Source organism: Castor canadensis, chromosome 15, assembly GCF_047511655.1.
Source record: "Castor canadensis chromosome 15, mCasCan1.hap1v2, whole genome shotgun sequence".
Lineage (NCBI taxonomy): Eukaryota > Metazoa > Chordata > Mammalia > Rodentia > Castoridae > Castor > Castor canadensis.
Genome location: NC_133400.1, coordinates 5,755,643 through 5,778,576, shown reverse-complemented (window position 1 = coordinate 5,778,576; position 22,934 = coordinate 5,755,643). Strand labels below are relative to the sequence as shown.

Here is a 22,934-nt window from a genome sequence, read left to right as displayed (position 1 = left end):
CCCAGCAGGGTTTGGGCTCAGCATCAGCCTTTTAAGACAGTGAATGGGTGCTTCCGGGCTCACATGACTTGGGAGGAGATCATCAAGTGAGAAATTGGATAGCCCTCCACTTCTGCTGCCCCTTTACTTGTTTGCCTGACAGCGTGTTTGGCCCGACAATTTTCTCCTCTTTGTGGGTCTGCCACTGCAAAGGATACCAATCACCACTGCTGCAACTGTTGATATCTCTCATAGCAGCCCAAAGCCTCACCAAGAGTTTGCTGTCTGATTCAGTCAGAGAAATCCAAGTATTGAAAAAGGAAGCACAAATTAGTTTGTTTTTGCCTTGCTTATCTGTCTAGAGAAAGCATCCTTGCTCTTTCAAATGTCTGATAAATGGACTTGATTATCCTCTTGAAGCAAACACGTGGTGGTGTGGTAGCAGTTGTTGGTTGTTGGAAATTCTGCCAGCTGCCAGCAAATTCTTCTCTTCACTGTTCTTTTCTCTGTCCTGATGACAGATTTTCTGAGGTTTGAAACTTCCAAGTTTGTGTTTGAGGAATACTGGTGTCAGGTTCTTTTCTCCGCTCCCTGTGAAGAGGTGGCCTGTGTGGGTTGTAGTGGAGAGTCTGAGAAGGGGTAGGCACTAATGGCAGTGGGGACCATAGGATCATCCTTTGCTATGAGTTCATCACTAACAGAATTGTTTTGTCAACTTGATTTTTCCTTTCACTGGTCTTTGTTTATCCAGTAGAGCTATCTTGAACTCAAAGCATGGTGGCACCCAGTAGGTTCTGTAGGGTACTTCCTAGTTTAATCCTGGTTTGCCATTTAGCCATTTTGAGGCCTCTGACAGGTTAATCTCTGTGTGTCTCAATTTCCTCATTAAGAAAATGAGGATAGAAAAAGGATTCATTGTGTAGGGTTGTTGTGAGTATTAATATTGCCATATATTGAGAACTGTCCAGGTACCTAGTAAATACAGGTATTTATTTGCTGTTGAGTTAATACTATATAGGTCAACAAGTTGGTAGGCTCTTAAGTGAATATAAGAGCAGAGAATGAGACAGGCAAGATCCCTGCCCTGACTGGGTGACATTCTCTGAGGAGAAGGGCAGTAGATGACTTCTTACCTGTCCAATATTTAATCCCCCAGTGAGGAGTGAAGGCATGAATTTAGGTTGGTCTGGTTCACTCAAAGCATATCCTGGAAGGTAAACTTATGAAATGACATTTGTGCTGGGCTTTAGGGAGACTGGGTGACAGTCCTGGGGAAGGAAGTGGCAGTAAGCCAGTGTGATTGGCGTGCAAGCGTGGAGGAGTAGGAGACGCACAGAAATGAAAAGGGGTGAGATGGAGAAGCAAGCATCAGAATCAGACAAATCCTTTAATGGGCATTAGAATTGTCAGGAGAGGTTGCTTAACAATGTGGATCCCTGCCACTGTCTCTAGAGGTTTGGAACGAGATGATCTGGGGCAAGGCCTTCATCTTAAACAAGAATCCTGAGGTTGCTGATACAGTGGATTCCTAGAAAACAGTCTTAAAAGCCTAGCAAGGCTATGTTCAAGGTGGGTGTTTTCATCTTGATCTTGAGAGAATTGGGGACCCACTTAAGTTTTTATTTTTTGACATAAATGGTGTTACAATGTAAGTATAACCAAATTCACAGTTTTAGGTTCTATGGGTTTTAGCAAAGTATCAGTCACATAAGCACTGGGATTTCACAATCAAGACATAGACTACTCAGTTTCTCTCTAAGTCGCTTACATTGTTTTGTAGTCAAGCCCCTCTTAGCTCCCAGGCCCTCACAACTACTGCTCCATTTTTTTCCCCACAGTTTTCTCTTTCCTGAGTGTCATGTAAATGGAGTCAGACAGTGTGTAGCCTTTTATTTCTGGGTTCTTTTGCTTTTATGACCAATTCATGCTATGGAAGGTGTCAATCGTCTATTCCTTTCTATTTGTGAGTTATATCAAATAGAATGTGTGTGCCATTGTTTTTCCAATAGTCGATAGACTTGTGAATTATTGCTAGTTTTGAAGATGACAAATCTGATATAAACATTCATTTTATATATATATATGTATATATATGTGATGTTTTTATTTTTCTTGTGTAAATACTTAACACTGGAATTGTGTCATATGATAAGGGCATGTTTAATATACATATATATATGTATATATACACACATATATATGTATATTTATCTCACACTTTGATCCTCTTCTCCCTTAAATATCCTTTCCTTTCCCCTGTCCCCCTCCCATTGACTCTCCTAACAGGTCCTCTTTTACATTCATGTTTCATTATTATTTTTTCCACATGTAGGGCATCTGTTCATAGAATGGCCACACATTTTGTTTTCCTTCTCACAATGACCACAGATTCCTTCTGGGTGTCTTACACACAGAGGAGCCATTCTTCACATTCTTCAGAGCCCCTGTTTGGAGCATATACCCATCATCACCATCATAGTCATCACCATTTTGGGTCTAGATCCCACATATGAGTGAAAACACATGATATTTGGCTTTTTGAGCTTGGCTTATCTTGGTTGGCATCATGATCTCCAGTTCTATCCAGTTTCCTGAAAATGACATAATTTCTTTCCTTTATGGTTGAGTAATACTCTCTGGTATATACACACCATGTTTTCTGGTTATTGGACATCTAGCCTGATTCTACAGTTTGTCTATTGTGAACAGAGCTTCAATAAACATGGGTGTGCAGGTATCTCTCTTATATATTGATTTATTGTCTTTCAGATATATTCCCAAGAATGGTGTCTTGGAGTCCTAAGTTTCTTGAGGAGACTCCATACTGATTTCTACAGTGGTCTTACCAGTTTACTTTCCCACAAACAGTGTGAGGGTTTCTTCCTCCCACCCTGTACCCTCCCTAATATTTGCTGTTCTTTGTTTTCTTCATTATTGATATTCTAACTAGAGTGAGATGGAATCTTAGCATAGTTTTGATTTGTGTTTCCTTGGTGGCTAAATCACTTTGAATTCCCACCATAAATGTGTGAAAGATCCAGCATTCTTACCAGCATTTGGTACTGTCATTTTTCAAAAAAAAATTTGTCATTTATTATTGGTGGAATTTATAATTCTATAATTACTAATGTGTTTATTTGCTATGCACTCATACCTATACTTTGATTTTATGTCTGTTCATGTCTTTTTACCATCTTTAAAAGATTGGATTGTTTTATTTTTAATGAGTTTTGAGAATTCTTTATATATTGAAGTCCTTAATCAGCTATGCATTTCATAAATATTTTCTTTTAGCTTAAGGCTTATCTTTTCATTTTCTTAAAAGTATCATTCAAAGAGCAGAAGTTTGAAGTTTTATAAAGTTCAACTTTTTTCTTTTCTAGTTCATGGTTTTTGTATTTTATGTAAGGAATCTTGCCTAACCCAAGGTCATGAAGATTTTCTTTTAGATGTTTCCATAGTTTTAGGTTTATATTTAGATCTAGGATCAATTTACATTATATCTATGAGCTAACTTTGAGATGTGACATGGGTCATGGCTTTTACCATTTCACCTTCATAAAAAACCATGTTTGGATCTATTTTTGGAAACCCTATTTTACTTCATTAACCTGTGTGCCTTTACTTTCCCCAGAACCATACTGTAAGGATTGGCAAACTATTGCATGTTATATAAACCCACCCTGACACCTAGTTTTGCAAATAAAGTTTTATCGGTCCCTGGCTATGCCCATTCACTTATCCATCAGCTCTGGCTGCTGTCTCATGATTGTGAAAGAGGTCATACAGTGTACAAAGCTGAACATACTTCTATTTGGTCACATTCAGAAAAAGTTTGTTGACCTTTGTCATAGTGTCCTAATTTTATTGTTAAGTCTGGAAATCAGTCAGTGTGAGTCAATTAGCTTTGTTCTCTGAAATTGTTTTTGACTATTCTAGATTCTTTTCTTTTTCATATAACTTTGAGCCAGCTTATCAATTTTTAACAAAAAGTCTGGTGGGATTGTCATTGGGATTGCATTGATTCTATAGATCAATCTTGGTAAAAGACAAAGGTTGAAACCCCAGATGTATATTTTCATTTATTTTGGCATTTTAATTTTTCTCTCATTAATGCTTTATCATTTTCAGCATAAAAATATTGTGCCTATGTTGGATTTTATCACTAAGTCCATCGTAGTTTTGGATGTTATTGTCATTGGTGCATTTAAAAAATCTTAATATATAGAAACACAGTTGGATTTTGCATATTGATTTTATGTCCCATGACCTTGATAAAGTCATCTGTTCATTCTGGTAGTCCTTTGTGAATTTGTTTATACAATAATGACGTCTATAATTGACAGTTTTCTTTTCCCCACATGTGTACCTTTTATTTTTATTTTTGCCACGTTGTACTGTCTAGAACAAGGATGATGCTGTGGGCATCTTTGCCATAGTCCTGATTGAATTAGCTGCAGTACCTGAATGAACAACTTGAAAGAAATAAGATTTATTTTGACTCACAATTTCAGAGGTTTCAGTCCATGGTTGCTTGGCCCAAGCACTTGGGCAGAACATCATGGAAGCAGGAGCTGGGGAAGTAGAGGCTCTTCAGCTCATGGCGGTCAGGGAGCAGAGAGAGCACGGGGCTGGGTACTAGGTATAACTCCAAAGACATTCTGCATGACCTACTTCTTCCAGCTCTGCCCCACCTCCTAAAGTTTTCACCACCTTTCAAAATAGCTCTACCAGCTGGGGACCAAGCATTCAACACATGAGCCCATGGGGGACATTTAGTATTTAAACCCTAACACTGATTTAAGGGGAACAATAAGGTATTTTAAATAAGGCACTGCTTTTGAATGTTAGTTAGTTCCTCTCCGTTTGATGAGAGATCATCAATTAACTGTGTTCACAGTAATGTTGCATAAGAACCCACCACGGTCTCTCAGTGACAGGCATTCACGTTTTGCTTCTATATCTGTGAGTGGGTTGGGACCCAGTTGTTCTAGGCTATGTGAGGTATTGGGCTATGGATTAGATTAAGTTTGTTCTATATGTTCATCTTCCTTGGCCTGTGACTACCCAGGACAGCAGTTCCTCTTATTGAAAGAGCAAAGTGCCAGACATAAGCACAACTGTCCAATATGCTTCAAACTTTTGATTGCATTGTGCTTGTTGAGTCACATGATCAAGCCCAAAGTCAAGTGGAGGGGAGGCATACTTTTCTCACCATGAAGCTGTGGTGATGTGGTGATGAATAGTGTTACTCCAGAGTAGCAAAGGATTAGGGTCGATAACACTCTTAAGCAAGGAAACATTTCAAACCGCTGGTGGGAGACAGGGATGTTTTCTGTAACACTTCAAGGGTCAGGGCAGTGTCCACCTTGCCTTTCTGTACCCAGTGTGACTAGTACACTACCTGCCCTTGTGTAATTGCTGACACTTATGAGTGGTTCACAAGTTAGCCTATGGTTCTGCTGCTAGCCAGGAGAATACTGATCCAACATTTATTTTCTTTCATCTGTGTTTATAATTGACCCAACAGGATTCAGAAAACTGATTTTCAATGACAGCAAAAATGGTAGGACAAACAGCATATTTGTTCTTGGAGAAAAGCTGTCCTCATTGGAAAATGTTGTGGAAAGAGCGTAGTGTAAGAAGGAGGAGACCTGGGTTTGTGTCCTGGTTCCCACCATCTACTAGCCATGTAAGGGGAGTCAGTTTAGACATCTCCATGAGTCTGTTTCCATGTCTGCAGGATGTCAAAGTTCCTCATTTATGTTTTGCCCTGCTCATCTAGTAAGACTTTTGTGACAATGCAAGTAAAATATGTCTATCTGATATACAGGAGTGTGGTGTGGGGGGGAGGGGGCGGGAAATGCAGGACAGAGAGAAGTCATAAGGATTCAACATAAAGACAATTGCTATTGTGATGTCAAGAAGCCTAGCAGCATTTTGGATCCTCTTTCTAAGTCATAGTCTTCTGTTTCCTCAACCCCTGTATCTTTGCCTGGAGGCCCTTGTGCTCAGGCTGAACACCTAGCCCCTTCTAGCCCTATTTCTTCTCTCCTGCCCTCACTCCCCTTCTCAACTTCTGTGTTTCGCACACATGAGCTGCCTTCCTCCAATGTGCCAAAGGCTCTCTCTCATTCCTCAGATCTCCCACCTGCCGCCATGGCTTTTTCCTGAAATATGCAACTCTGCCACAAACTTTGTTAAATCCCACTCACCTTTCAGATCTCAGCACCACAGGAAACCTTCTATATTCATATATGTTCTGTGTAAACACACTCTGTTTAATACCACCCTCATGCAGTACGGTTGAATGCTATCTTCACCTGAGATAGATTTTAAAACCATATATAGACTACAAAATATTTAAATATGAAAAATCACTTTTTGTGTGTTTGTTTTTCTCCTTCGTCCTTTTTTCTTCTTCATGTCCTGCATGCTAATGTCTCTCTGCTAATGGTCAGTGAGAGCTGGGGGCTGTCAATGGACAGTACAATGGACAACCATGTGCCCCTTGGGAATGGTCTCCACCAGACCATTCCCAAATGGAATGCACCATTCCAGAGAGCACCTGAAGCATAAAGCTGAAGGGAGAGTGTCTGCTGATATCAATGTTTCTTTGGTGAGAGCTCTTCATCCTGCCATGTCTACTTTGCATCCTGGAGAATAGCTCTGACTCCAGTTACTGGGGACAAGTGTACAGGTGATGATGCTGGATCTACCTCTGAGAACCCAAGGAAGCGTATCACCCTAGAAACCTGCACATGTGCTGCAGTGGCTGGAGTTTGTGGTAGGACATGTGAGGACAAAGAAGGGCAGGCGTTGTGGGAATGCTGACATTATGACATTGCTGTAAAACCTTGGGAGGATTCTCTCTCTAACAATAGTGTGAGACCAGTCATTGGAGTATCTTATGGACTAGTGGCAAGGGATAACACAGGGGACTCAAAGACTATTTGTAGTATACAACGGCAAGTTACAGCCCACGTGAACTCAATGTGGTGTTGCTGTGGTTACTGATGTCATTCCAGAAATACATTCTCCCATGCATTATGGGTATAAATGAGTCTATAATGGCAGCACTACACTGTAGCCATCAGTACTTTCACTCTGTCTCTCTCTTCTCTCTGCTAAGCCATAAGCTCTATGAGGGTATGGCTCTTTGCATTCAAAGAATGAGTAAATACCGTGGTATACCATGCCTTTTCCTCTTCAGGATTTAGGCATTCATTCACTGCCCACTGTGTGTGTTACCTACTGAGAGCCTGCTACTGAGTTCTTTCCTGGCATTGCCATGGCCATAGGGAATTGTCTTGCTGATATTATGGCCCTTCTCTGTGTCCAACCAGTATCTCATGAGTTGTAGGTTGTATATGTGTGGGCCATCCCTTTGGGACACTTTGAAGGCCCCTCAGCTCCAGAACCACCATGTGGTTGCCAAGGTTATTCTGCCACAGTTCAAATTCCTTTTTGTTCAGTCAACTCCCCCCACTTCCTTATATGACTGTTCCTGGGAGTGCTCCTTAATAAACTTCCAGCTTGCAATTCTACATCTCAGACTATTTCCCAGGAAAGCAAAGATACCCCCATCCCTTGACCCATTTCCAGTGTGTACGCTCTTTAGGAGGTTCCTGAAACTTACAGGTAGCAATATGTTGAGTCTCAGCACTTCAGTGACTTGTTCAAGGTCTTCCCGACACTACGTTCTTGGCTGGGAAAATACTGATTTCAAAGGGCTGGTGGTTTAAATGAGAATGAAAACAACAACAAAAAAGAAGAGTAGGCTCCCATTAAATACTGGTTAGGCTAGCATTGCAGAGTAGGAGAGGAAGGAAGGAAGCTTACAGGGAAGCTTGCAGACTGCAGAACCCAGTCATGGTACCCTTATTCTGGCTCAAAGACTGAGCCTCTTTACCCCGTCCACTTATCTCTCTTTCAATAGCCAAACTTCATAGAAAGAGCCTTTCTTTGCAGTCATATTTGATGTAAGGAGACATTACCCTATAAATTACCTACTCCCTCAAGACCCTTATTTCCATGTACTGGAACACTTTTTTGTTAGAAAACATTTTGACCACACACTGAGCCTATTATCAGTGTAATTGTGCTAAAATCACATCTGAGGAAACTCTCCAGCAAATCATCTCAGACTGTCCGCCTACTCAAAGAAGAGACTCAAACCTGTCAAGTCAGAACACAGGAACAGGTGGCCTCATTCACAAAGGGAGATATTCCTTATGCCACATGGCTCTTTTTGTTGATAAATAGAGTAGATGCATGGATCGAGAAGCAGTCACCTAATATGCACAGAAAATGCTTACAAATTGATAGCAAATGGCTAGTCATTTTCCTCAGAGATTTTGGTGTAGGCGGTTTATGAAATGTTTCTCTTTTTTTGCCACTTTGGGTATAAGGTTGAAAAAAGATTAGACTGTAAGGAATTAAAGCCAAAGCCTTATTATTCACTTAGTCTTAAACTTTTATATTCAAGAGATCTGAGTTTGAGTCCCTGTGTGCTGTGTGATCCCCAAAAACTTGAGAGTTAGTTAGGTTAGGCTAGGCTGTGTCATAGTCCCTTGGTTAGTCAGGTTAGGTCACACTACACTTGTTTGTAGCAACAAACAAGCCCCTTCAATTGGTCAGGCTAGGATAGGCTGGGCTCTGAAGTAACATGCCTACTCCTGTAATCTCCATGGGTTTGCATTCAGTGACACAAAGTCCTGTGCAATCCAAAGCCTGATTTGTAAGACAAGTCAGTTCTTTACCAAGATATCATTCAGGATACAGATGGTTCCACCTGGGGGCTCTGCTTCATCTCAACAAGAGTGGTCACTGTAGTGGGGAAGAGGGACCGATGTGCACCCAAACCCATTCTTTTAAGCTTTGTCCTTGAAGGGACTCATGCTCCTTTTGCTTATATCCCATTGACCAGAACTCATCACATGGTCTTTTCTGAAATGTTGGGAGGACACAGATATAGGGGGAACAATAAATTTCTCTGCTGTAACTGGGTTTCAGTATTACATCTTTAAACTAATTAACTTATCCATTGAGTAATGAAGGCATTAAAGAGATGGTGCGTGCCTCTTAGGGTTAGTCCTTGTGCTGTACTCTTGGCTTGTAGAGGTAAGCAAGATTCTACGCATGTCTGTCTGTTTTGTAGGGAAGTCAGACTGCTAAGAGTTAATGATGGCAATGTTCCGTGACTGCTTTAGGGTAGAAAGTTGAGGGTTCAGTGGCGACCCATGTACTAGGTCTGGGTTAAGGCTGGCATCTTGGGGAAGAGGTGTTATCTAAGTTGAAATTGGAAGGACAGCTAATTGCTAAACTGAAGGGCATGGAGAGATCATCACTGGGAAGACGGCAGAGATGGGGACGATCTCCTCCTCCACAAGAGGGCTAAGTTTCCTAGAAATAGATTCCTCGAGATGTTTGCAAACTGTAGAGTATACTACCTACTTGAAGCGGTCACTACTTAATACTCCGAGCAGAAATTTAGGTGCAATTCTTATTACTTGAAAGAGTTGGACTTAGGAACTTAGAAGAAAAGGCAGGAGTAAGAATTGAACATAGGCGTTTTGACTTGTGAGCCCGTTTTTAACCACAAAGCAACACTCCCTGTTCAAAAAGAAAGGTGGACTGCAAATGCAAATGACATTTTAATAGGGAAAACCATGAATTTCATCCAAGTTATATATTTATAGAAGAATTAGTAGGGTACGACTTTTGGTAGTTCACTTTTAGAAGTAGATTGTTATGTTTTCATTAGCTATAGATTAAGTTGAAAACTATGGACAGGGATATTGAAAATCTGGACTTGACAACTGCCCTGTTTGTTCATAGCCAAGCCAGGTCAGAGAAATGTTTCCTTTAGCCTAGTGGATCATGTCGCCTAGGTAGAGAAAGCAGCTCCATTTCTCTGTCCCAGCAATGCTCCTGTGGATTCATGGGACACCCATCCCTTAGGAGGGAGATAGCAGTGAAGCAGCACAGGAAGCAGCAAGTAGGAAGGAACAGACAAAGGAAGATCTGTTGTGCCAGCAGCAAGAAATTGGTTCTGTCCATTTGCCATTCATCCCAACTCATTTTGTCTCTATTGTTATGCAGGGACTAAAACATTCATTTCATGAAAAAAATGTCAAACTTTTGTCTTGGAGATAATTTATGCTTTTTATCAGCTCACCAAATTGAGAGAATGACTCAACAGAGGTCTGCCATCAGGCAATCTCAGTCGAGAATTCTTTTATAACATTCATGCAAAGAGCCTCCTTGGAGATGCTGGTAAATAGTCCAGTGATCGTGAGACATTGGAGAAAGCACACTTGCAGAACCAGACAGTGAACAAAGGGCTTTTGCAGCCAGGAAACACACTCACAGGGGACTTAGCGGTCCCAGGCTCTGCCTCTGATTGGAAATGCAATCGCTTGGCTGTGTTTAGCTGTGTCCAGTAAGGGACCGTTGGTGGAGATGCTCCACTAACTAGAAATCTCTTCTGCAATCAAATTAAATTCAGCCACAGCATCTCATGATACATGCCGGTTATCACAGAGACATTTTATTGCTGAAATGCTTTTTAAACATTAATTATGCTACACATAATATGACCTGGATAAAATATGGGCATATTATGACTTGTCTGTGGCTTTAGGGTATGCTGTTTAATCTTTGGCAAGAGATTAAAGGAAGAAGTTGGGCTGGACCTTTTGCTTTGGATTTTTTTATTCATGAAGCATTCATGTCTATACTGAAAAAGTGGCTACAAAAAAGGCTTGGATTGTGATTGCTCATATTAAAATGACTTTATCTTCCCCCCCACCATGCTTCCAAATCTCTTAGAGGAAGCCCAAAGGCACCCAGATTGCCTGGAAAGGCACTGGGATTGATATAGGGACCCATCCTTCAAAGACCCTCTGCTTATGGCAGGTACAATCACCCTTTGTGTCCTTCAGTGTAGACATCACCTGTCCTGGTTTCAGTGGTGCCTGTGATTTACCTGTGGTTACATTTTGCTAATAATGCATCTGAAAGTAGGCATCATCTTCAGCTCTCAAATATGGAAACCCAGGCTCAGAGAAAGAGAACAGATGTGACTTGGCTAATACCTCACCTTTCCATGCAATGAAGCTGGATTTCACTTGATTTCTTTTTGTCTCTGTGATATTTCCACAGTGGAATTTAAACTTTTATCTAGTGGAAATCTTTCTTTAGATACAATCTTATACAAAAGCTCAAAGAGATAGAATGAATGCAAAAGGAGCCACTGTAGACAAGGGAAGGGGCTTGCAAGGGCCCTGCACACATAGTCCCTTCCCTTCCGTTCGTCTGATAGCCCCCAAGGCATAGTATAGATCACAAGGTATAGACCACATAGTATAGACCACTGTCCTCTACTCTACTTCATCCTAATGGGTTCTGGTCAAGTGCTGGTTGTGTGTTTGTGGGGCTATGCTGGCCCAAATTGCCAGCAGTGTCTGTTCTCTGGGAACTTTCGTTCTCCCTAAGAGCCTGGAGAGAAAAACAAGTAAGAAAAGTATACTGTACTGTTGAACAGGATGGGAGATAGGAGGCCTGGGGGAGAGGTGGTGGCACAGAATTCAACAGGGTGACTGGAGAAGGCCTGCTGGAAAGATGACATTTACATGAAAGAGGTCAATTGAGCAGATATCTGGGAAAGCATGGTTCCCCATTGTGAGAAGACCAAGTAGGGTGGCCAGATTAATAGTCATCCTTGGGCAAAGGCAAGCCTGCAGGCTTTGAGGAAGAAAGCCAGAGGGCAGAAGTCAGGGGAACCGGAGTTGGATGCAAGGACAAGACCTTATGGGCCATTTTGCCCTGACTGATATTGGAAACCACTAATGAGTTGAAACCAGAAAGAGATATGATGTACCTCACATTGTCTCAGGATCTCTCTGATCTCTGTTGATAACGGGCTAATGTTGGTGTAGAAGGACTCGTGACAAAACCATATTTTCCATGAGAAAGATATTGGGGAAAATAGTCCTGCATGTGGGACCCCTTCTGTTTCAGTGTCCCATCATCTTTGGGGTCCACTTCAATTTGAAATTGAGTTGAAGCTGAAAGGGAAAAATAAAAGCATGTGTGTGCATGCATGCTCATGAGTGTGTGTGAAATACATGCAGGTGAATGCGTGTCTGAGCATGTGAAAGTGTGAGACTGAGGATGTGTGAGTGTGAGTATGTGAGGGTCTGTATATGAGTGTGTTAGCCTGTATGTGTGGGTGAGTGTGACTGGGTATTTGGGGGAAGATAAGAGTGTAGACTTGCTGCTCAGATTAATCTGGACCAGGTCCTGTGGCAGAGACCCCTAGAAAAGGCTAGGGGGATCACATATTTGAAGGCCAGTGGAAGGACTGTGAGAGGGAGGCATGGGAAATTCAGACAACTCAGTGAATGGTTTAGAGCTGCCATGCTTCAGCGCTGATCCCTGTTCCAGCCCTTCTCCATCCTATAATATCCTCTTCAAGGTCAATTATCTGACTCCTCCAGGGAGATCAGTTGTTCTCTCCAGGTCTTCTTGGGACACACTGTTTCTTACCATCTTTAACCAGTTGGAGTTTTCCTGCCACCTCTACAACACGGTGAACTTCATCAAGACTTTGACAGTGTCTCGTTTATTGTGATGTTGAGCTCCTCAGAAAGAGCTGGATGTTAGGAAAACAATTGGGAGAGTTTTATTTTCTTTATGTATGTTCCCAGAAGAAGCCTGTCTACATGGAAACTAGGCCTTCAAACTTGACTGTGTCAGTGGCATAGGGTTTTGGGGTTTTTTTTTTCGGTACTGGGGTTTGAACCCAGGGCACAGTCATTGGAATGACAGGTGTGCACTGTCTTGCCCAACAATTTTCTGCTGAGATGAAATCTCATGAACTTTTTCACCCAGGCCAGCTGGGAATGGTGGTCCTCCTGATCTGAGCCTCCCAAATAGTTAGGATTGTAGGCATGCCAGGGAATGCTTTCTTACTGGTCAATCACTGACCAGTTGATCAGATCCATTAGCCTGGTTAGGTTGATTTGATTGTAAATTTAGGTGGTGGAATGAGACTGCTTTGTGGTAATAGTAATTGTGCTCTTTTAATAGACAGTGGAATCTGAGCTGAGTAGCAATGAAACAGCAAAGAGTCATTGCTTGGGCCTGTTTTGGGCCTGGGATGGTACTGTCTACCAATGGAGAATGTTCAAGACAGAATAAGCACCATGAAAGAGCAGAATAAGTGTATTCAAAATGGAAGCACAAAAAGTGCATTTACTTATCATAAATTAGGGAGAGGAAACCAAATAACCTTGGGGAATTGGAGTGATGTTTGGTGGCAGGAGGAGTATTGGTCATTTCAGGCCCTACTCTGGGTAAGTTCTTACTTGCTCTTCCGGCGTGGGACTGTGGGCTCCCCTGGGGCTCCTTTGGGCTGTGGATTTCTGCAGCGTTGGTTTTCTGTCTTGGGAGCTGTTGAGAAGAGGGATGCTCCATGCAGATGACACAGCACAGAAGATGGTCCCCATGTGACTCTCAATGAAATCTGATTCACTGGAGGAATTGGATTAATAAGATTCAAGGCTGAAAAAAAAAAGATTCAAGAGTGGAGGAGAAATTTGGTCACATGCTGTTCCAGGAAATGGGAAATTGTGCATGTGTGGGGGAGGGGGGGGGAGACCAGGCCATGGAAGGAAACGGCAGTATGGACTGTCTACACAAGGATGTGGTTGTCATGTTTGAGCACAATGGTGGGAAGGGTATGGGTCGGAGTCAGGACTCCCTCTAGCTCCACCTCCTGTTATGGGCTAAATGGTATCTGCATTAAACTCGTGTTAAGTTCTCATCCTTGGTCACTCAGAAGGTGAGTGCATTCAGTGATAGAGCCTTCAAAGAGGTAGCTAAACTAAATGCAATGACATGGATGGGCCCTAATCCAGTGACTGGAGTCCTGATAAGAGGAAGAGTGAGGACACAGACACACTCAGAGGGACAGCCATATGCACACACAGCCAGAAGAAGAAACCAACACTGTCAACACCCTGATCTTGGACTTGTACCTTCCAGAATTGTGAGAAAATATGTGTGTTATTAAGCCACTCTGTCTGTGGTTCTTTGCTTTAACAGTTCCAGCAAACAACACACTGCCTAAGTGACCTTAGGAAATCCATTTCACCTTTCTGGGCCCCAGTTTCTCTATCTATAAAATGAATGTGATATTATTTATCTCATAGGGTTCTGAAGGGAAGTAAATGAAATAGCATATGCAAAAGTTCTCTGTAGTGCAATGGTGAGTGCTGAACAAATGATTGCTATGATTTACTGTATTCCATGGGATTATGTCATTCATTTATCATTTATTCAACAAACGTTATCTAGTACTTATAAGATGTCAGACACTCATGGGGGATGGGCTTACAGCTTCAGAAAATAAAGATAAAGGTATCTCTGTCCTCCTGGAATTCTAGGGTGCAAGGCAGTAAATAAGATCAGTAAAATAGATGGTATATAAGAAAAAGATAAGTACAATGGAGAAACTAAAAACAGGAAGGAGATGGGGGGCTAGGATGCGAGTGAAGCACACGGAAGCATTTGAAATAGTGTAGTTGGAGAGGCCTTCTTGAAAGGGGATCACTGAGCAAAAACAGGAAGTAGATGAAGTGTGCACCTGGTAGGCATCTGGGAGAATTCTGCAGAGGAAATGCAATTACCCACGACCCTGAGGCTTGGATTAAGAAAGTGTCGATTTACTGGAATCCCACAGAACACTGACTTCCAGGGCTGGAAGTAATGGGCATTTCCAAGGCTGTGAGAGGTGAGAGGCATCCTTCTTCTGTTACACATAGTAACTCACGTGGTCCTTACCAAGGATGACTCATGTACCTGTCATTGGAGGGTTGGTCCGGGTAGACTATTTTCTTGTTTGTTGAACTAGGGACTCAGAGCCAGTGTAGATGCTTAGAAAGTCTGCGGGGATTCTGGCCTCCTTACTTGGATGACCCTTGCAATTTGTGAGTATGAGTCTCTCTCAGAGCAGAAAGGCAGAAGGAGTAGGATGCTCACATGGAGTGGGGAGCTGCTACTGGGGCAGATGGTTTCCCTGTAAAAGAAAGAGGAAAGCCTGTAGCAGCTTGTGAGCTCAGTGAGAGGATTCTGTTAAACCTGCGTCTTTTGGAGGAAATGATTGGCTCTTTCACATGTACCTAAAGAAATTGTAAATCATAGACAAGAAGAAAGTAAAGTCATCCTTTAGGTACTGAGCCAAGAAGGTGCTTAATAAATGTTAGATGAGGAAAAGAGGAGGTGATTGTGTTGAGTGACAATTGTGCTATCATCTTGGGCCAGTTTTTTTCTAGTTCTATTTTCTCCAGGTGTCTAAGATTTAAAAAATAATCAATCTGATGTCTTATATCCTGATTTTTAAATCTTAAACAATAAAATAGCACTTCTTAACAATAAATAAGCATCTCTTTTGTGATTATGTAACTTTTCATAAATGAAATTATATTTCATTATGTAAACATTTACAATTTATTACAACATTTTCCCAATATTAGCATGCAGTAATTGTTCCTCCTATTGTAAATAATACTGTATTGAACATCCTATGAGTGTGGTTTTCTTGTGCTTTTTTGTTTCCTCTTCCATCATTTTAGATCTTTTTCCCCTGGAATCAATTTCTAGATGTAGCATAAAATGAATCTAGGAAAGGGTACAATTTCTTCAAGGCTGTCAAAATCAATGTGAATCATCTTTATTTTATTCTCTATTGGATCACTTGTTTCAGTTTTGTTTCCTCTGTAAATTGGAAAAGCATTCTTTCCATCTCTTTACCCAAGGTGCTGGCAATTGAGCCGGACAGGTTCAAGGCTATGATTTACTCCTGTTTGAAGGTTCTTTGTGCTTGAAATTTCCATTTCCATAAATTACAGTACTATCTTACTCATTGTAAATTTAAAATTTTGCTCAATTATTTTGCTTAAAGAGGGAATGCCTGAGAATGACCACTGATGCCTAAGTGGGCAGGGTATGTTTTCCTTGTAGTGAGAATTTCTAAGCTTGATGTATTTAAGGAAAGATTTAAAAACAGCATTTAGTACTGGTGTCAAATTTATTTAGTTTTAATTGTTTTATGTGCGTTGAATTGGTATGAGTAGATTTGTGATGTTCTTTGCAAAATTCACTCTTTTTTTAAGCAGGGAACATTTCACAAATTTAATCTTGAAATGGCTACACATCCTTATCTTTCTTAATGGTTTTTAACTCCTATTAGCTATAATGGGATTTCCACAAATAAATTGCCACATTTTGTTGAAAAATATCAGAACATCAGCTGACCCTCCCCCAAGTCTGGGGGGATTTTGAACCATGCTCTTCCACACATTCCCCATTTTTTTCTTCTAAGTGGAGCACAATTTTAAACCTCCATAAAAAAACAGGAACATATTTACTGGACAGAGATGTGGTCCTGATAGCTGAGGACTGACAGTGTGCTTCCATCAGTGCATTAGGGGGACTGGGAAAAACAATTCTTTAAAAGATCCCAATAAATGACATACAGAAACCAGTGAGGAGCCAGGGGCCTGCTCAGACCCAGCTGAATTGTATGTCCTTGTGACATATTGTTGTTTGAGGATAATGACAAACATTTCAGACCATCCATGGAAGCCACTGGGGGAACTTTTGTTTCTCTCTAATAGCCCCTGAAGCCTGTAGTGCTAACCGTGTATATAATGAGTCCACTTTCCCATCCTGTGAGAGGAGAGACTGGGTTTTTGTGGGCCACAGGGAAGGCATCTTAAGGTTTGTCCAGTGGTCATGGGATTGGGCCCATTTAAGGGAGGCCCACAACCCCTGCAGTCAGAGCAGGTGGGGAGAAAGAGTGAGAAGATAGGGTGATAAGCCAAAATACTAAAATAGGACCTCACAACTAGAGGCCACATCAGAATCAGGTATGATGTTATATTAGAGTATCAAAGCCAGAGAAAGGAGGGCAAACCTAGAGCCCAGGTACTCATGCATGCAATTGGATTGAGACTTCTCTGTCCTAGAAGAGCTAGTAATAATAATAATAAACAAAAGATGAATCAGTAGCAGATACACTGAGCCAGGTCAGCAGCCTGAGGTTGGGGTTTCCAAAATCAGAGAGTTAGAACACTATCCTTTCAGTTTGGTTTTGCAGGATTGGAACCTCAGCATTGGAACTGTAGGGCAAAAAGAAAGGTGACAATGGGTGAGACAGGAACTAAGAGAATTCAACCCAATTCTAAGACAGGCACTGAGGCAGCAGCAACAACTCAAATTGCAATGTCCTAGAAAGTATGGAGACTTCTGTTTTCTTCAAGGTTGGTGACCATGCCAAGGTAGTATCTAAGTAGACATCTGAGTGTGCCAGAAAGGGACTCAAATCAGGCTGATCTCTGTGTTATGATATTTCTGAGGGTAAGATCGAGGTCTAGTCTAAGGAGACAGAGGCACCAGCCAAGGAGACTGGGATTCAGGAAAAGACTCCAGACTCAAGGACAGCTCTAGAGCAGTTTCTCAATGCGTAGACTTTGTGATACTGGATGGCAGGATCTTATGGCATGGATATACTAGAAATGTGACCAGCAGGACAGGCAAGGCTGCTTTACTGGGGCTTTAATTTGTGAGCAGAAGGAGCTCACACTATTCAGAGGTGATCAGCAAGGGGAGAGGCAGGCTTTTATTGACTCTCTAGGGTGACCTAAAATTTAGTAACTGTCCATTAGTCAAGAGCACAGTTTCAAAAAGATGTTCTTCTTCTGGTGTACAAACATTCCGGTTCTGTATTTGGTGGCCTTAACCCAGGAACTACTGCCTCCTGTTGCGACATCATTATCATTTTGCGTGATCATTATCATTTTGCGTGAATGCCCTGACTTTGTGGTTTGGTTTGGGTCTTATGATAAGCCTGAGGGAATATAGGTGCTTGACCTCCTGATAGAACGCAAGGGCAGGGTAAAAGAATCAATCACATTGTCTGCTCCAAAGGGCAATAGGCCAAGTTAACCTTGTATCACAGTCCTGGACAAACACATTTCTCAAATGGTCAACATGTCTATCTGCAGAGCTAAGTCGAGTCTGACTCAAAGGTGGAGGCAGGAAAGGGAACAGCACGATATGAATACAGAGATACTAAGTCTTTTATTCCCTTTTAATTATACATGAGTTATCTGTAGGCTTCAGTGAAGAATCAATGTTTTAGCAAAAGCAGCCTTTACATTTTTGTCAGAAGTGTTATCACCAGCAAGCTTATGGGAAGCTAACAGTGTATTGTTCGTCTGTGTGACCTCCAAAGTTAGTGATTTTTAGGTCAACTAAGAGCAAATGCTGTGATTTTGCTCTGACAGATTGTCTGACTTCTGGGTTAATTCTGGAGATTTACCGAGAGTACGTATGGGACAAGGATTTTTCCTTGGCAACAATTCCCCCTTGTCTTTGCTTGTCATTTGTGTAGCCATCTTGGACTCCACTAATTTTACCTTGGTCTAGTCATCAGAGGTTCATAGTCTAGCCTTGTGGCATAATCTGGTGTTTTATAACAAAGCTGTTCAAAGCATGTTTTTTAAAAAATCAGGTATCAGATTAAGGGCACATAGTCTATTTGCCTTCTGTCCCTTTGCAGTGGGGACACAGCCTCCCTTGGCCCAGCAGCACCAGCATCATCTGGCAGGTCATTAGAGATGAAAATTTGACTGAGCAGGAAGCTTTAGGGGTGGTGTTGGTAATCTGTGCTTTGAGGAGCCCTCAGCTGATTCTGGCACGTGTCAGAACCAGTGGTACAGAGTTTAAATAAGACGGCAAAGACAGAAGGCTACCCGGGCCAGCTGGTGAGGCTGGGGAAGGGGCTGCTGAGCACGTGGAGCCAGAGCCTGTGGTACCTCATCAATGGCATGGAGATGCGAAAGAAACCTAGAGCCCATTGTCATGTGTGAGCCTCTATGTCTGGGGATGCCAGGACAGCCCTGATGTGGAAATGGAGCCTAGTTATACTCCTAAGGCTGACAGTCTTCAGGGTTTACACCTGACGAGGGCTGGGAGTGTTCTGCCCTGCATGGGAGACACCAATATCCATGGATGCATCCATGCATATTCAGATGGTGGCATCTCCTTCAGAGCCAAGCTGGGGCTCCTGGGCTGAGCTCTGCTCACCGCCAACCTGTTCCCTTCACTGAGTCCTGCTGGGTGGAAGTGGAGAACAAAGCTAAACATTCCTGAAAGGCTTCTGTGTCCAGCTATGCTCAGATGATGGTCCTGCACACAGAGGACATCTTCCTCACAGTCAATAAAAATGATACACAGCAGACTGTGGAGTTATTCAACACACAATTTTCAAAGGTCTCTTTTATTGTCTGTGTATAAAATCAAGCAGAGACTCCCTTTTCTGGGATGGCAGCAATGATACACTCGCAATGATTTGGTAGAAATAAATGAGGAATGGGCAGATATATGTCAGGTACCCAGAGCTCTCCATTCGTGCACACTATTTTGCTGCTTAGAAAGACCCATAACAGAACAAATTTAACACAAGCACTCCCTGGTGTCTGAACACCACGTGGATGCATCCTTGACTGCTTTTCCTAAAAATGATGAATGTGTTTGGAGTAGTAATGTTTGAGAAGTGGTTGATGGAGATCTAGTTGAAACTGACCACTTGAGGAGGGTTTGAATAACTAAGGTCATTGTTGTTATTGAATGTATGCAACTGACTATCGATCTACCTCTGATTAGAAAAACATCTTCTTTGATTTCAGAGATTGAAGATGTGGTGGTTTGGCTGGGGCAGGGATGTTACTGAAACTTTGTTTAGTTTTGAGCAAAACAGACATTTTCTGAATCTTTGTGATTTGATGGGACATCGCTTTTTCTAGCTCACTTTCACTTCATATACAGAGCTTAACTTTCTTGTATATTTTTGGTGGGAACTAGACTTTTCAAAACAGTTTGTAATTAAGTAATTATTCCTGCATCTGGGAAATGCTAATGGTGGTATATGCACTTGCTTGCAGTGAAGAGACTCCAGGATCTCAAGATTTTGAGATGCCTGAAAAATTTTTTTTAACTTTTTATTGTGAAAAATTTCAGGCACGAACAGAAATTGATAGAATAGTGCAATGAAAATTCATGTAAGCATCATCCAGTTTCAACAGTGATTAACAGATGTGTTTCATCTTTATCCCACTTACTTCTCTCTACCCCTTTTACCCTAAAGGGTTTATGAAAGCAAATCCTAGTACATATCTCTAAAATCTAAAGACTTTTGAAAACACATCATAACAACAGTATTATCATATGTAAAAATATCATAATATCTACTCACTAGCGTCAAATATCCAGTCATTGTTCAGTTCCTTGGCCGAATTGTATTTTTTTTTTTTTATCATTGGCTTGTTTGAATCAGGGTCCAAATCCCCACATCGATGCCAAAGAGCTGAGGCCATCATTTCATCCCACCACAGCCCAGTGACTGGCACAGCAAGCATACGCTGTACCAAATTCTGGCTGCAGAGACCAGAGGCACGAGTGGTAGGGATTGGGCTGAGCACAGCTTGCCAGGACTCCAGCTTGGGCCTAAGTTGTGTTTTTCCTAAAATTTGATCACATTTTAAGTATTAGTGGGCAAATACCACTGAGGAGCATGCTTGACGAGAAGCTGAGGAGTTACTTGGGAAAGAATTAGACCAAGGGATGAGTTACTCCAAAGAATGGGTCAGAGGGTGGGGCTGGCCACTACCTGGCCCAACACCACAAGCATGCACATGACCCATTGTCTTCCTGGAAGTGTGTGGTGTGAAGACCCTGGATCTGCAGACTGGTGGAGAATGGTGCCTATTACCACGATCCTTTTCTTTCTCAGGTTGAGAGTTTGTTACAATCTCCTTGGGACTTTAAGAATTTGAGTTGCTAGCACTGGGAAACCAGGCTAAAGTATTTGATGAATTTGATTAAGGCCCCTTGTGTAGGAGTGGACTGTCAGATTAGGGAAAGACACTTTTATGCTTTAAAACACAGTTATTAACATCCCATCTAAAGTTGGAGAAGATAAGGAAGAGTTTATCCTCTCACCCATTCATGCATCCCATTTCTGCTCTATTTGTTTCGGGTTCTTTTCGCTTTGCAGACAAGTTCTTTCCATGTGGCTGGGGACGATGGCTTTTGGCAGCCCCAAAATATTCACATCAACATAAAAAAAATTCTCTCTCCCATCATTTATATGTCAGTTCTAGTGAGGAAACTTGGCTTGCCTTTATTGAATCACATGTCTACCCTAGCTCAGTAACTGTTTTCAGGAAAACAGGATACTCTAGTAAGTAAGCTCATTTCAGGTGCCCCCACCTCTGTGACTGGAGAACGGATAAAGAGGAATATTAAGACATGGACAGCAAACTAGCCATGGGGCTATCTTATTCCACTCCAAAACCCCTGTCATCACCACTGACGTGAGAACACCTCCAAGTAAAAGGCTCTAGGACTGATGACAATGCAACATGGGTAGGGATCAGTCCCAATTGCCAGGTTTAGAATTTTGTTATTGAGCCCATTCAGTTTTTTCCAGCATGGCTATTTCATTTCCCACAATATTATTGGATCCATCTCTAGCAGAGAGGAAGCAGGAGGCAGAGAATATACCTGGTACGAAAGTAATTATAGCCACATGAATAGCTGAGCCCCTTTTCCTTCATCCTTTACTCCATAAGCCATCTCGAACTCAAGTAAGTATCACCTCACCTTCCTTTTTACCTCTTCGCATTTCTCTAAGAGGACTTCACATTAGTGTGACCTCAAGACAAAGAAAAGCAAAGAGGCAGGCAGGTGTGAAGAAGACAGGGCAGTCAGAAGAGGAAGATAGACTTCTGGTTCTCCTTTGCATACGCCCAAATGTAAATGCATGCCTGCACATATGTGTACACCTGTACATCTGCAATAGCTGATTCAGGGCTTTGTTAAAAAATTCTAAAGCTGAACATAGTTTTGTGACTACAAGTAAGACTGAACACCCTGAATTCTTTGCTCTAATAAACTTGTAAAGGAAGAAAATTGGCATTTAGTTGAGAGATTTCTGAGAGATTTTGAAAGCAAAATAGAAATTTCACAGCCTTCTTTAAAAGCTTTCTTGAATCTTAAGAAACAAGTCCAATTTTTAGCCAATAGCCAATATATTGGTTTAGACTGAATGTGATAACAACCTGTGTATATAGTATGTTTGTTCATTTTATAAGCAAGCATAATATCTCTCTAAGTTTTTAATTATCCAGAAGAATTTAAGGTTTATCTTTTCTTTTATAACATAGTTTTTATTACTATAACCTTTTTTTTCTGATGGTAACCATTGGCCAGTAGCCCTTTAGCCTTTTACAAAATTGTTTCTAAGAGAAAATAATGTTTTTGTGCAAAAATCTACTTAAAAATAAGTTAAAGGAGCATTCTGTAGCAGACAATTAAGAATTGCCAGTACTTTCCTTTAGACTCTAAGATCAACATGGTCAAAAAGTCTAAGCATGAGTTAGAAACAACTGAATATTAAAAATGCAAATGGCACAGCTGAACTCAAGGGAAATGCTTCCCAGGCAGACAAAAGTACCATCTGAAATGCTATAGTGATATTATGAAATTTTAATTCATGATCCTGACATCTTTTCCCAAGTCCCAACACTACTTTCCAATATATCTTTCAAATTATAGTGGGACTTGGTGAATAACTTTTTAAATATCCCTTAAATTGCAAGGAGATGAACATTTGGCCCAAAATACTTTAAAATTCTTACTCTGGCTAAGCTGGGAGATTCAGTAGGAAGAGTTACATCAGCATAGAGCACTTTGCCTCTTATATCTTACATCTTCTAGCAACCAGAGTGTGTTTCAGGCACGGATTCTGGAGTTATGTTTAACAATCCTGAGACATCATCGCTCTTCAGCCTCACAGCCTCGGGTGGAGGTGAAGTGAATAT

At 41.4% G+C, this 22,934-nt stretch overlaps 1 pseudogene; it reads right to left on the bottom strand.

The window, feature by feature from the left end:
* Positions 1 to 2,303: 2,303 nt before the first annotated feature.
* LOC141417771 (small nucleolar RNA SNORA11) lies at positions 2,304 to 2,443 on the bottom strand (annotated as a pseudogene).
* Positions 2,444 to 22,934: the final 20,491 nt, after the last annotated feature.